The sequence below is a fragment of the Oncorhynchus keta genome, chromosome 12 (assembly GCF_023373465.1).
Source record: "Oncorhynchus keta strain PuntledgeMale-10-30-2019 chromosome 12, Oket_V2, whole genome shotgun sequence".
NCBI lineage: Eukaryota > Metazoa > Chordata > Actinopteri > Salmoniformes > Salmonidae > Oncorhynchus > Oncorhynchus keta.
This window is the reverse complement of record NC_068432.1, coordinates 48,716,701-48,733,203: the sequence shown is the minus strand read 5'-3', so window position 1 is coordinate 48,733,203 and position 16,503 is coordinate 48,716,701. Positions and strand designations below refer to the sequence as shown.

The window sequence follows — 16,503 nt, the reverse complement described above, 5'->3', positions numbered from 1 at the left end:
ATGCAATCTGGACATGGTCATGGAATCTGGACATTGTCATGGAATCTGGACATGGTCATGCAATCTGGGCATGGTCATGCTATCTGGACATGGTGCTATCTGAACATTTTCATGCTATCTGGACATGCTCATGTTATCTGGATATGGTCATGCTATCTGGACATGGTCATGCTATCTGGACATGGTCATGCGATCTGGACATGGTCATGCAATCTGGGCATGGTCATGCTATCTGGACATGGTGCTATCTGAACATTTTCATGCTATCTGGACATGCTCATGTTATCTGGATAAGGTCATGCTATCTGGACATGGTCATGCTATCTGGACATGGTCATGCTATCTGGAAATGTTGCTATCTGGACATGGTCTATCTGGATAAAGTCATGCTATCTGGGCATGGTCATGCTATCTGGAGATGGTCATGCTGTCTGGATATGGTGCTATCTGGACATGGTGCTATCTGGACATGGTCATGCTATCTGGACATGGTCATGCTATCTGCACATGGTCATGCTATCTGGACATGGTGCTATCTGCACATGGTCATGCTATCTGGACATGACCATGCTATCTTGACATGGTCATGCTATCTGCACATGGTCATAACATCTGGACATGGTGCTATCTGGAAAAGTTGCTATCTTGACATGGTCATGCTATCTGGACATGGTCATGCTATCTGGATATGGCACAATCTGGACATGGTGCTATCAGGACATGGTCATGCTATCTGGACATGGTCATTCTATCTGGATATGGTCATGATATCTGGGCATGGTGAAATCTGGACATGGAGCTATCTGGATAAAGTCATGCTATCTGGACATGGTCATGCTATCTGGACATGGTCATGTTATCTGGATATGGTCATGATATCTGGGCATGGTGCAATCTGGACATGGTGCTATCAGGACATGGTCATGCTATCTGGATATGGTCATGCTATCTGGACATGGTCATGCTATCTGGACATGGTCATGCTATCTGGACATGGTGCTATCTGGACATGGTCATGCTATCTGGACATGGTGCTATCTGGACATGGTCATGCTATCTGGACATGGTCATGATATCTGGACATGGTCATGCTATCTGGACAAGGTCATGCTATCTGGACATGGTCATGTTATCTGGAAATGGTGCTATCTGAATAAAGTCATGCTATCTGGACATTGTCATGGAATCTGGACATGGGCATGATATCTGGACATGGTCATGCTATCTGGACATGGTCATGCTATCTGGACATGGTGCTATCTGAACATTTTCATGCTATCTGGACATGCTCATGTTATCTGGATAAGGTCATGCTATCTGGACATGGTCATGCTATCTGGACATGGTCATGCTATCTGGAAATGTTGCTATCTGGACATGGTCTATCTGGATAAAGTCATGCTATCTGGGCATGGTCATGCTATCTGGAGATGGTCATGCTGTCTGGATATGGTGCTATCTGGACATGGTGCTATCTGGACATGGTCATGCTATCTGGACATGGTCATGCTATCTGCACATGGTCATGCTATCTGGACATGGTGCTATCTGGACATGGTCATCTATCTGGACATGACCATGCTATCTGGACATGGTCATGCTATCTGCACATGGTCATAACATCTGGACATGGTGCTATCTGGAAAAGTTGCTATCTTGACATGGTCATGCTATCTGGACATGGTCATGCTATCTGGATATGGCATCTGGACATGGTGCTATCTGGACATGGTCATGCTATCTGGACATGGTCATTCTATCTGGATATGGTCATGATATCTGGGCATGGTGAAATCTGGACATGGAGCTATCTGGATAAAGTCATGCTATCTGGACATGGTCATGCTATCTGGACATGGTCATGTTATCTGGATATGGTCATGATATCTGGGCATGGTGCAATCTGGACATGGTGCTATCAGGACATGGTCATGCTATCTGGATATGGTCATGCTATCTGGACATGGTCATGCTATCTGGACATGGTCATGCTATCTGGACATGGTGCTATCTGGACATGGTCATGCTATCTGGACATGGTGCTATCTGGACATGGTCATGCTATCTGGACATGGTCATGATATCTGGACATGGTCATGCTATCTGGACAAGGTCATGCTACCTGGACATGGTCATGTTATCTGGAAATGGTGCTATCTGAATAAAGTCGTGCTATCTGGACATTGTCATGGAATCTGGACATGGGCATGATATCTGGACATGGTCATGCTATCTGGACATGGTCATGCTATCTGGACATGGTGCTATCTGGACATGGTCATGTTATCTGGAAATGGTGCTATCTGAATAAAGTCATGCTATCTGGACATTGTCATGGAATCTGGACATGGTCATGATATCTGGACATTGTGATGTTATCTGGACATGGTGCTATCTGGACATGGTCATGCTATCTGGACATGGTGCTATCTGGATAAAGTAATGCTATCTGGACATGGTCATGCTATCTGGACATGGTGCTATCTGGATAAAGTAATGCTATCTGGACATTTTCATGCTATCTGGACATGGTCATGCTATCTGGATATGGTCATGCTATCTGGACATGGTCATGCTATCTGGACATGGTCATGCTATCTGGACATGGTCATGCTATCTGGACATGGTCATGTTATCTGCTATCTGGACATGGTCATGCTATCTGGACATGGTGTTATCTGGAAATGGTCATGCTATCTGGACATGGTCATGCAATCTGGACATGGTCATGCAATCTGGACATGGTCATGCTGTCTGGACATGGTGCTATCTGAATGGTCATGGTCATGCTATCTGGACATGGTCATGCTATCTGGACATGGTGTTATCTGGACATGGTCATGCTATCTGGACATGGTCATGCATGCTATCTGGAAATTGTCATGCTATCTGGACATGGTGCTATCTGGACATGGTCATGATATCTGGACATTGTGCTATCTGGACATGCTGCCATCAAGACATAGTCATAATATCTGGACATTGTCATGGAATCTGGACATGGTCATGATATCTGGACATTGTGATGTTATCTGGACATTGTGCTATCTGGACATTCTGCCATCAAGACATAGTCATGGAATCTGGACATGGTGCTGTCTGGACATGGTCATGCTATCCGGACATGGTCATTCTATCTGGACATTGTGCTATCTGGACATTCTGCCATCAAGACATAGTCATGATATCTGGACATTGTCATCCTATCTGGACATTGTCATGCTATCAGGATATGGTCATGATATCTGGACATTGTCATGCTATCTGGACATGGTGCTCTCTGGACATGGTGCTATCTGGATAAAGTCATGCTATCTGGAAACCGTCATGGTGCTATGTGGACATACTGCCATCAAGATATAGTCATGCAATCCTGACATATTCATGCTATCTGGACATTGTCATGATATCTGGACATGGTCATGCTATCTGGACACGGTGCCATCTGGACATGGTCATGCTATCTGGACATGGTGCTATCTGGACATTCTGCCATCAAGACATAGTCATGCAATCTGGACATGGTCATGCTATCTGGATATGGTCATGATATCTGGACATGGTCAGCATATCTGGATATTGTCATGCTATGTGGACATGGTGCTCTCTGGACATGGTGCTATCTGGATAAAGTCATGTTATCTGGACATGGTCATGCTATCTGGACATGGTCATGCTATCTGGATATGGTCATGCAATCTGGGCATGGTCATGCTATCTGGACATGGTGCTATCTGAACATTTTCATGCTATCTGGACATGCTCATGTTATCTGGATATGGTCATGCTATCTGGACATGGTCATGCTATCTGGATAAGGTCATGCTATCTGGACATGGTCATGCTATCTGGACATGGTCATGCTATCTGGACATGGTCATGCTATCTGGACATGGTGCTATCTGAACATGGTCATGCTATCTGGACATGGTCATGCTATCTGGACATGGTGTTATCTGGACATGGTCATGCTATCTGGACATGGTCATGCAATCTGTAAATTGTCATGCTATCTGGACATGGTGCTATCTGCACATGGTCATGATATCTGGACATGGTGCTATCTGGACATGGTCATGATATCTGAACATTGTCATGCTATCTGGACATTGTCATGCTATCTGGACATGGTGCTATCTGGACATGGTCATGTTATCTGGAAATGGTGCTATCTGAATAAAGTCATGCTATCTGGACATTGTCATGGAATCTGGACATGGTGCTGTCTGGACATGGTCATGCTATCTGGACATGGTCATGATATCTGGACATTGTGCTATCTGGACATTCTGCCATCTGACATAGTCATGATATCTGGACATTGTCATGCTATCTGGACATTGTCATGCTATCTGGATATGGTCATGATATCTGGACATGGTCATGCTATCTGGACATGGTACTATCTGGACATGGTCATGCTATCTGGACATGGTCATGCAATCTGGACATGGTCATGCTATCTGGACATTGTGATGTTATCTGGACATGGTGCTATCTGGACATGGTCATGTTATCTGGAAATGGTGCTATCTGAATAAAGTCATGCTATCTGGACATTGTCATGGAATCTGGACATGGTCATGATATCTGGACATTGTGATGTTATCTGGACATGGTGCTATCTGGACATGGTCATGCTATCTGGACATGGTGCTATCTGGATAAAGTAATGCTATCTGGACATGGTCATGCTATCTGGACATGGTCATGCTATCTGGATATGGTCATGCAATCTGGACATGGTGCTATCTGAACATTTTCATGCTATCTGGACATGCTCATGTTATCTGGATAAGGTCATGCTATCTGGACATGGTCATGCTATCTGGACATGGTCATGCTATCTGGACATGGTCATGCTATCTGGACATGGTCATGCAATCTGGGCATGGTCATGCTATCTGGACATGGTCATGCTATCTGGACATGGTCATGCTATCTGTACATGGTTTATCTGGACATGGTCATGCTATCTGGACATGGTCATGCAATCTGGAAATTGTCATGCTATCTGGACATGGTGCTATCTGCACATGGTCATGATATCTGGACATGGTGCTATCTGGACATGGTCATGATATCTGAACATTGTCATGCTATCTGGACATGGTCATGCTATCTGGAAATGGTGCTATCTGAATAAAGTCATGCTATCTGGACATTGTCATTCAATCTGGACATGGTGCTGTCTGGACATGGTCATGCTATCCGGTTCATGGTCATTCTATCTGACATTGTGCTATCTGGACATTCTGCCATCAAGACATAGTCATGATATCTGGACATTGTCATCCTATCTGGACATGGTGCTCTCTGGACATGGTGCTATCTGGATAAAGTCATGCTATCTGGCTCTCGTCATGGTGCTATGTGGACATGCTGCCATCAAGATATAGTCATGCAATCCTCATTGTCATGCTATCTGTACATTGTCATGATATCTGGACATGGTCATGCTATCTGGACATGGTGCTATCTGGACATTCTGCCATCAAGACATAGTCATGCAATCTGGACATGGTCATGCTATCTGGATATGGTCATGATATCTGGACATGGTCAGCATATCTGGATATTGTCATGCTATGTGGACATGGTGCTCTCTGGACATGGTGCTATCTGGATAAAGTCATGTTATCTGGACATGGTCATGCTATCTGGACATGGCGCTATCTGGACATGGCGCTATCTGGACATGGTGCTATCTGGACCAAGTCATGCTATCTGGACATGGTGCTCTCTGGACATGGTGCTATCTGGACATGGTGCTATCTGGGCATGGTGCTATCTGGACATGGTCATGCTATCTGGACATGGTCATGCTATCTGGACATGGTGCTATCTGGATATGGTGCCATCTGGACATGGTCATGCTATCTGGACCAAATCATGCTATCTGGACATGGGGCTATCTGGGCATGGTGCTATCTGGACATGGTCATGCTAACTGGACACGGTGCCATCTGGACATGGTCATGCTATCTGGACATGGTGCTATCTGGACATGGTCATGCTATCTGGACATTTGCTATTCTCATGCTGCACTGGACATGGTGCTATCTGGACATGGTCATGCTATCTGGACATGGTGCTATCTGGACATGGTCATGCTATCTGGACATGGTCATGCTATCTGGACATGGTGCTATCTAAACATGGTCATGCTATCTGGACATGGTCATGCTATCTGGACATGGTAATGGTATCTGGACATGGTCATGATATCTGGACATTTTCATGATATCTGGACATTGTCATGATATCTGGACATGGTCATCATATCTGGACATTGTCATGCTATCATGATATGGTCATGTTATCTGGACATGGTCATGCTATCTGGACATGGGTCTATCTGGACATGGTGCTATCTGGACCAAGTCATGCTATCTGGACATGGTCTATCTGGGCATGGTGCTATCTGGACATGTTCATGCTATCTGGACATGGTCATGCTATCTGGACATGGTGCTATCTGGATAAAGTCATGTTATCTGGTCATGGTCATGCTATCTGGACATTGTGCTATCTGGACATGGTGCTACTGGACATTCTGCCATGAAGACATAGTCATGCAATCTGGACATGGTGCTATCTGGACATGGTGCTATCTGGACATGGTGCTATCTGGACATGGTGCTATCTGGACATGGTGCTCTCTGGACATGGTGCTATCTGGATAAAGTCATGTTATCTGGTCATGGTCATGCTATCTGGACATGGTGCTATCTGGACATGGTGCTATCCTGGACATGGTGCTCTCTGGACATGGTCATGCTATCTGGACATGGTGCTATCTGGACATGGTGCTATCTGGACCAAGTCATGCTATCTGGACATGGTGCTATCTGGACATGGTGCTATCTGGACATGGTGCTATCTGGACATGGTGCTATCTGGACATGGTGCTATCTGGACATGGTGCCATCTGGACATGGTCATGCTATCTGGACCAAGTCATGCTATCTGGACATGGGGCTATCTGGGCATGGTGCTATCTGGACATGGTCATGCTAACTGGACACGGTGCCATCTGGACATGGTCATGCTATCTGGACATGGTGCTATCTGGACATGGTCATGCTATCTGGACATGGTCATGCTATCTGGACATGGTGCTATCTGGACATGGTCATGCTATCTGGACATGGTGCTATCTGGACATGGTCATGCTATCTGGACATGGTCATGCTATCTGGACATGGTGCTATCTAAACATGGTCATGCTATCTGGACATGGTGCTATCTGGACATGGTAATGGTATCTGGACATTGTCATGCTATCATGATATGGTCATGTTATCTGGACATGGTCATGCTATCTGGACATGGGTCTATCTGGACATGGTGCTATCTGGACCAAGTCATGCTATCTGGACATGGTCTATCTGGGCATGGTGCTATCTGGACATGTTCATGCTATCTGGACATGGTCATGCTATCTGGACATGGTGCTGTCTGGACATGGTGCTATCTGGACATGGTCATGCTATCTGGACATGGTGCTATCTGGATAAAGTCATGTTATCTGGTCATGGTCATGCTATCTGGACATTGTGCTATCTGGACATGGTGCTATCTGGACATTCTGCCATGAAGACATAGTCATGCAATCTGGACATGGTGCTATCTGGACATGGTGCTCTCTGGACATGGTGCTATCTGGACATGGTGCTATCTGGACATGGTGCTCTCTGGACATGGTGCTATCTGGATAAAGTCATGTTATCTGGTCTTGGTCATGCTATCTGGACATTGTGCTATCTGGACATGGTGCGATCTGGACATTCTGCCATGAAGACATAGTCATGCAATCTGGACATGGTGCTATCTGGACATGGTGCTATCTGGACATGGTGCTATCTGGACATGGTGCTATCTGGACATGGTGCTCTCTGGACATGGTGCTATCTGGACATGGTGCTATCTGGACATGGTGCTATCTGGATAAAGTCATGTTATCTGGTCATGGTCATGCTATCTGGACATGGTGCTATCTGGACATGGTGCTATCTGGACATGGTGCTATCTGGACATGGTGCTATCTGGACATGGTGCTATCTGGACATGGTGCTATCTGGACACAGTCATGCTATCTGGACATGGTGCTATCTGGACATGGTGCTATCTGGACATGGTCATGCTATCTGGACATGGTGCTATCTGGACATGGTCATGCTATCTGGACATGGTGCTATCTGGACATGGTCATGCTATCTGGACATGTCATGCTATCTGGACATGGTCATGCTATCTGGACATGGTGCTATCTGGACATGGTCATGCTATCTGGACATGGTGCTATCTGGACATGGTCATGCTATCTGGACATGGTGCTATCTGGACATGGTCATGCTATCTGGACATGGTCATGCTATCTGGACATGGTGCTATCTGGACATGGTGCTATCTGGACATGGTGCTATCTGGACATGGTGCTATCTGGACATGGTCATGCTATCTGGACATGGTGCTATCTGGACATGGTGCTATCTGGACAAGTCATGCTATCTGGACATGGTGCTATCTGGACATGGTGCTATCTGGACATGGTGCTATCTGGACATGGTCATGCTATCTGGACATGGTGCTATCTGGACATGGTGCTATCTGGACATGGTCATGCTATCTGGACATGGTGCTATCTGGACATGGTGCTATCTGGACATGGTGCTATCTGGACATGGTCATGCTATCTGGACATGGTCATGCTCTGGACATTGTGCTATCTGGACATGGTGCTATCTGGACATTCTGCCATGAAGACATAGTCATGCAATCTGGACATGGTGCTATCTGGACATGGTGCTCTCTGGACATGGTGCTATCTGGACATGGTGCTATCTGGACATGGTGCTATCTGGACACGGTGCTATCTGGATAAAGTCATGTTTTCTGGTGCTATCTGGACACGGTGCTATCTGGACATGGTGCTATCTGGACACGGTGCTATCTGGACATGGTGCTATCTGGACATAGTCATGCAATCTGGACATGGTCATGATATCTGGACATTGTCATGATATCTGGACATTGTGCTATCCGGACATGGTCATTCTATCTGGACATGGTGCTATCTGGACATGGTGCCATCTGGACATGGTCACGCTATCTGGACATGGTGCTATCTGGACATGGTGCTATCTGGACATGGTGCCATCTGGACATGGTGCCATCTGGACATGGTCATGCTATCTGGACATGGTGCCATCTGGACATGGTGCCATCTGGACATGGTCACGCTATCTGGACATGGTGCTATCTGGACATGGTGCTATCTGGACATGGTGCCATCTGGACATGGTGCCATCTGGACATGGTCATGCTATCTGGACATGGTGCCATCTGGACATGGTGCTATCTGGACATGGTCATGCTATCTGGACATGGTGCTATCTGGACATGGTGCTACCTGGACATGGTGCCATCTGGACATGGCCATGATATCTGGATCTGGTCATGCTAAACAAAAGAAAGAAGACAGAAGCGTATTCTCCAAAAGAACTAACGTTAGTCTACAACAGGCCAAGCATGAGACCCTTTCTGAAATCTATAAATACTTAATACTACTAACCAGCCATTAATCTTTCAGCAGCCTCAGTATTAAGAATGTGTTGGAGATTAAGTTCCAGATGCATTTTGAAGCTATACAAAGCAGTTGTGAACGGTGTTGTCTGTCATTCATGGGTGGACTGTTGTTGCTTTCTTTTTCATGATAATGTCACATTGTTGTTGTGGTCGTAAAACATATTTGGAAACCATTGATAGACTGTTGTGGTTTGCCTTTTTTCATTATAAAGTCACAGAATAAACTGGGTCTTATGTACCCAAAGACAGTACCACTGAACGCCTCCAACAAAAAAACAAGGCACTCATTTTGTGTCGTGAACCATAAAAACCTATTGGAAACCCAAATACAGTAGGACAGGTGACAGGTAACCTAGTGGTTAGAGCGTCGGGCCAAATAACCAAAAAGGTTGAATCCCCGAGCCGACAAGGTGAAAAAAATTGTCGATGTGCCCTTGAGCAAGGCACTTAACCCTAATTGCTCCTGTAAGTCGCTCTGGATAAGAGTGTCAGCTAAATGACTAACATGTACTAGAGAGGGGCTCCATCCGATTACATGTTTAAATGATGCAGTAGCCAGACAGTACATCAGTCTAATTCTGGGAACACAGCAGAGAAATTGAATAACAACAAAGACAAAGCCCCCTGAAATGATCTGATGAAAAAAAAGAAGGGGTTTAACTTTGAAGCGATTAAAGACAGGAGGATTTGAGCCAAACAACAAGAGCACCCTTGCCATCCTGCCATCCAGGACCTATATAATAAGCAGTGTCAGAGGAAGCCCAAAAAATTGTCAGAGACTCCAGTCACCCAAGTCGTAAACTGTTTTCTCTGCTACTGCACGGGAAGCGGTACCGGAGCGCCAAGTCTAAGACCAAAAGGCTCCTTAACAGCTTCTACCCCCAAGCCAGAAGATTGCTGAACAATTAATCAAATGGCCAGCGGACTATTTACATTGACCCCCCCACACCCCCATTTGTCTTGTCGCTGCTGCTACTCGCTGTTTATTTTCTATGCATAGTCACTTCACCCCTACCTACATGTACAAATGACCTCTAACCTGTTCCCCAGCACACTGACTCGGTACCAGTACCCCCTGTATATAGCCTCGTTATTGTTATTTTATTGTGTTACTTTTTATACTTTTGTCTACTTGGTAAATATTTTCTTATTCTTGAACTGCATTGTTGGTTAAGGGCTTGTGAGTTAGCATTTCACCGTAAGGTCTACACTTGTATTCGGCGCATGTGACTAATAAAGTTGGATTTGATTTCATTTGATGATCTTTTAAAGAATAATAAATGGAAACATATTTTATCTTTTTGAATTTAGGATAGAAGTGTAGCCAGGTATAGGATAGAAGTATAGCATTAGCCAGGAATATAGATATCCAGGTATAGGATAGAAGTATAGCCAGGTATAGGATAGAAGTATAGCCAGGTATAGGATAGAAGTGTAGCCAGGTATAGAATAGAAGTATAGCCAGGTATAGGATAGAAGTATAGCCAGGAATAGAATAGAAGTGTATAGAAGTATAGAATAGAAGTATAGCACATCCAGGTATAGGATACCATGACAATATATAGAAACCAGGTATAGGATTTATAGAATAGAAGTGTAGCCAGGAATAGAATTAGAATAGAAGTTATAGAATAGAAGTGTAGCCAGGTATAGAATAGAAGTAAAAGAATAGCAGCCAGCCAGGTATAGAATAGAAGTAGGGTATAGAAGTGTATAGCCAGGAATAGTATAGGATAGAAGTGTAGCCAGGTATAGAATAGAAGTGTAGCCAGGTATAGAATAGAAGTAGCCAGGTATAGAATAGAATAGCCAGGTATAGAATAGAAGTGTAGCCAGGTATAGAATAGAAGTATAGCCAGGTATAGAATAGAAGTATAGCCAGGTATAGAATAGAAGTGTAGCCAGGTAGCCAGGTATAGAATAGAAGTGTAGCCAGGTATAGAATAGAAGTGTAGCCAGGTATAGAATAGAAGTATAGAATAGCCAGGTATAGAATAGAAGTATAGCCAGGTATAGAATAGAAGCCAGGTATAGAATAGAAGTGTAGCCAGGTATAGAATAGAAGTATAGCCAGGTATAGAATAGAAGTGTAGCCAGGTATAGAATAGAAGTGTAGCCAGGTATAGAATAGAAGTAGCCAGGTATAGCCAGGTAGAATAGAATATAGAATAGTGTAGCCAGGTATAGAATAGAAGTGTAGCCAGGTATAGAATAGAAGGTATAGAATGTAGCCAGGTATAGAATAGAAGTGTAGCCAGGTATAGAATAGAAGTGTAGCCAGGTATAGAATAGAAGTGTAGCCAGGTATAGGATAGAAGTGTAGGCAAGTATAGAATAGAAGTGTAGCCAGGTATAGAATAGAAGTGTAGCCAGGTATAGGATAGAAGTGTAGCCAGGTATAGGATAGAAGTGTAGGCAAGTATAGGATAGAAGTGTAGCCAGGTATAGAATAGAAGTGTAGCCAGGTATAGAATAGAAGTGTAGCCAGGTATAGAATAGAAGTGTAGCCAGGTATAGAATAGAAGTGTAGCCAGGTATAGAATAGAAGTGTAGCCAGGTATAGAATAGAAGTGTATAGAATAGAAGTGTAGCCAGGTATAGAATAGAAGTGTAGCCAGGAATAGAATAGGTATAGAATAGAAGTGTAGCCAGGTATAGAATAGAAGTGTAGCCAGGTATAGAATAGAAGTGTAGCCAGGTATAGAATAGAAGTGTAGCCAGGTATAGAATAGAAGTAGAATAGAATAGAAGTGTAGCCAGGTATAGAATAGAAGTGTAGCCAGGTATAGAATAGAAGTGTAGCCAGGTATAGAATAGAAGTGTAGCCAGGTATAGAATAGAAGTGTAGCCAGGTATAGAATAGAAGTATAGCCAGGAATAGAATAGAAGTGTAGCCAGGAATAGAATAGAAGTGTAGCCAGGTATAGAATAGAAGTATAGCCAGGTATAGAATAGAAGTGTAGCCAGGTATAGAATAGAAGTGTAGCCAGGTATAGAATAGAAGTGTTGTCAGGTATAGAATAGAAGTGTAGCCAGGTATAGAATAGAAGTGTAGCCAGGTATAGAATAGAAGTGTTGTCAGGTATAGAATAGAAGTGTAGCCAGGAATAGAATAGAAGTGTAGCCAAGTATAGAATAGAAGTATAGCCAGGTATAGGTATAGAAGTGTAGCCAGGTATAGAATAGAAGTGTAGCCAGGTATAGAATAGAAGTGTTGTCAGGTATAGAATAGAAGTGGTGTCAGGTATAGAATAGAAGTGTTGTCAGGTATAGAATAGAAGTGTAGCCAGGTATAGAATAGAAGTGTAGCCAGGTATAGAATAGAAGTGTAGCCAGGATTAGAATAGAAGTGTAGCCAGGTATAGAATAGCAGTGTAGCCAGGAATAGAATAGAAGTGTTGTCAGGTATAGAATAGAAGTGTTGTCAGGTATAGAATAGAAGTGTAGCCAGGTATAGAATAGAAGTGTAGCCAGGTATAGAATAGAAGTGTAGCCAGGATTAGAATAGAAGTGTAGCCAGGTATAGAATAGCAGTGTAGCCAGGTATAGAATATCCATACAATTCTGAATTGGAGCCAGGAATACAGAGTAGGCTTACAGCATTGGTGTAGAATAGCCACTCAATTATATAAGCCAGGGTCAAGAAGGAAGATCTCTGTGCTGGCATTGTTTATGGCCTTCTCTCTTTACATTGACAAGATAACACATCACTGTGATGTAGAGCCCAGTGGAAGGTGTCACGAATGAGGCAAGGCTATAGAGCAAACTGCTGAACCCCTGTCATGTGACAAGGGAGGTGACCATTTGAGGACATTGTAAAAGGGAGTCAAGGTTTCCATTCAATCATCTTGGTACAAAACAAGGTATTTGCATTATCTTTAGTCAAGTGCAAGCCAAGATTCTAATAAATTGTAGCCCATACATTGAAGCTCGTCAAAAATTGCACTCATTTTATAACTTTACAGGCTTGAATCTTTAAAATGATCTCTATTAATGAGACAGTTATCTAATTATTATTCGGTAATAAGCGGGCATGTATATAACCTGATTGGTGCAAATATGCCCTGTCTGTCTGCTATTCCAGAACAGGTTGATCATGTTACATAATTGTTGTGGGGCCTGCCTGCTGTAGCCTAAAGTAAGCTCATTGACTGACATGTAGTAGTTCTAATCCTGGCTAACCTTCTTTCTACAATCTAATGACACACCGTTCTGGAATATGACCGACCACTGTGACCCCGCCCTATTTGCAACGCACGGAATGTGTTTATCCTACCATTCAAACGACAATAACATGTGAGTTTTTATTTTGGTGACAGACAATATTAATATGAGAAGATAAGGGGTGTCCTGAAGCTGTGGACAGTGTTTAAAAAATAATAATCACAAAATATCTCATAATCAGGGTTGAAAGTAGCCTAAACTGGTTTGGGTCCGGTATGGAGTATACCAGCAAAATAAATAGTTGGGATACGCCATACCGGTTAAACATGCGCCATCACAATAATTAAAACATAGATTACAAGACATGTGTAGGCTATTACACTAGTTATCATGACTGCATGTCTGTCGCATGACAAATATGTGAATAGACTTGAAAACTTGTGGAATGTTCATTTTTGTCTCGGGAACAGAATTAGAGAAATATGAATTAATTTCTTTCAGCATCTTGAGAGAATGCGGATACGCACGTAGGGACCATATTATTATATAATTTCTTTCAGCAACATAAAAACGGGCTATATTTCGTTTTCAACCACATAAACTATTCGTCCAAGACGAACTGAAATACTACCAGAAACATGTTGGATAATTTGCCCAAGTTTTCGTTTCCTTAAAACTGTTCAAACTGATGTAATTTGGAAATTCTGCACGGAAAACCTCCCTCTCTCTCCGTGAGAGAAGCAGAAATGAATCTATCAATTTATGTACGACATTATTCTGGTGAGCAAGGCGTAATTTTGTATTCTAGACAAGCATCAAGTAATGACAGAAGAGAAGCTGCATGTATCTAATTATAGACAACTTGACTAACAAATACCCTACCAAATGTCGGTAATTATAAGCAGAAAAATATCTAGGCCTAAATTAGGCTTAAAAACTATTTGACAAGTCTGTAATATTAGATCCATAGAAATCTGACTAAATGAATAGGGATTATATTTGTAATTATATGATTAGGCCCATAAAATAAATATATTTTTAAAAGGCTCGTACCGGGAAGAAATGTCATCTCCTTCACCCCTGCTCCTAAACAGCATAATTCGTGTAGTAGTAAAATAGCAGCAGTTATCTCCAGTCTCCACAGTGCAGAGTAGCATGTCAGCACCATGGACAGCGACGAGTTAGATTTAACCGTCACCATAAAATTCCAAAACACTACTAGATTATTTGATTAGTATTAGGTTATTATTAATACTGTAGATTATTTGAGAAGGCGATGGGCTATATCAGGTCCGCACAGTACAGAGTTGCATTTCAACACCATGGACAGCGACGAGTTAAACTCAGCCGAGTCAACATGAAGTCCCAGCTCGCAACTGACTGGAACAAAGGGGAGTCACCTCACCGTCCACCCATCTCTAGCAGGGGACACGGATGCAAAGCACAACCAACTATGCCGTGTTTGATTTGTGAATACAAAACGTAGCCTGTTGGATATGGGAGCACTTGGATCTGACATCATAGCAGTGCATTTATATACATGTCAATGTTCAGGAAGTGTAGATGAGTGTAGATATATATATCTTGAAATGACACTGCACTGTTTAAACAACACACAATGTAAAGCTGGGCTGTTACTGAACAAACGAGGCAGATTATGAAAGCTTTAATTTGGCCACTAGGTATCATTTTATCTTGTCAGGCGATGTGAAGATTCATTCATTCTCTCAAACAACATTCTACTGACTTACATTTACCAAAAGAAGAATGATATATCTATTTGCAGCATTCAATCAGGCTCATTCTGTTATTCATGTCAATGCGCAGTATTAGGTCGGTTCTATACAGTCAGAAAAAATGTCTGTGAGACAGTCAGTCAGTGTACGCGTGACGATCCATGCACAGCAATAGTTGCAAAGAAATAATACAAATATTTATGACGTAATGCCTACACAAGCCCATTAACCACTTATCTCAAACTTTATCCAATTTAAGTCCTTAAACAAATAAACCAATCAGCTTTATCATACAAGGGATCGTTGTAATGGGTTTATAGCTCCCTAAAAACAAATAGGCAAATTCCATCATGTTTATTCCTGCGCAGTTCTCCTTGGATTTATGTTTGATGGACGTGTATCCCACGTCAGAGCATTTTGCATTCGATTTTCTGTACATTATTCACGGTTTTACAGGCGGGCTCCGTTTAACTGTTCAAGTGCCGGGTGTTTGAATTCATGCCTTCCCTTGTTATTCACCTGTTCATTTTGATGCGGATAACCAATGTTTAATTCTCTCTCTCTCTCTCTCTCTCTCTCTCTCTCTCTCTCTCTCTCTCTCTCTCTCTCTCTCTCTCTCTCTCTCTCTCTCTCTCTCTCTCTCTCTCTCTCTCTCTCTCTCTACCCCTCTCTCTCTCTGTGGTCGTTTCTCGATCAAATTTACCGCATATGTATTTTTCTATCCAGAGGCCATCCTCAATGATCCTCTTCGTTTCATCATTGCAGGCAGAGCCACAACGATATGTTTTCAACCTTGATGTTCCTACATTACTGTCATGTTAAACACAGGTAACGTCGCTTAGGCTATTATAGAACCGCATATGCCACAAGCAATACTGCCTTAGTGGTGTATTGTTGTGTGAACAATCAGCATTTGTGTATGTATTAACTCGTGACATTCACCATCCTTTTTCCAAGGACATTTCGTGGATTCGTTTATTTCTGTCTTCCACATTAGAATAATGAAAACATT

At 42.9% G+C, this 16,503-nt stretch overlaps 1 protein-coding gene across 11 annotated transcripts in view; it reads right to left on the bottom strand.

Moving 5' to 3' along the window:
- Positions 1-16,503, bottom strand: part of LOC118391633 (potassium/sodium hyperpolarization-activated cyclic nucleotide-gated channel 1) — a 199,281-nt gene that overhangs the window by 182,058 nt on the left and 720 nt on the right. The window lies entirely within an intron of this gene.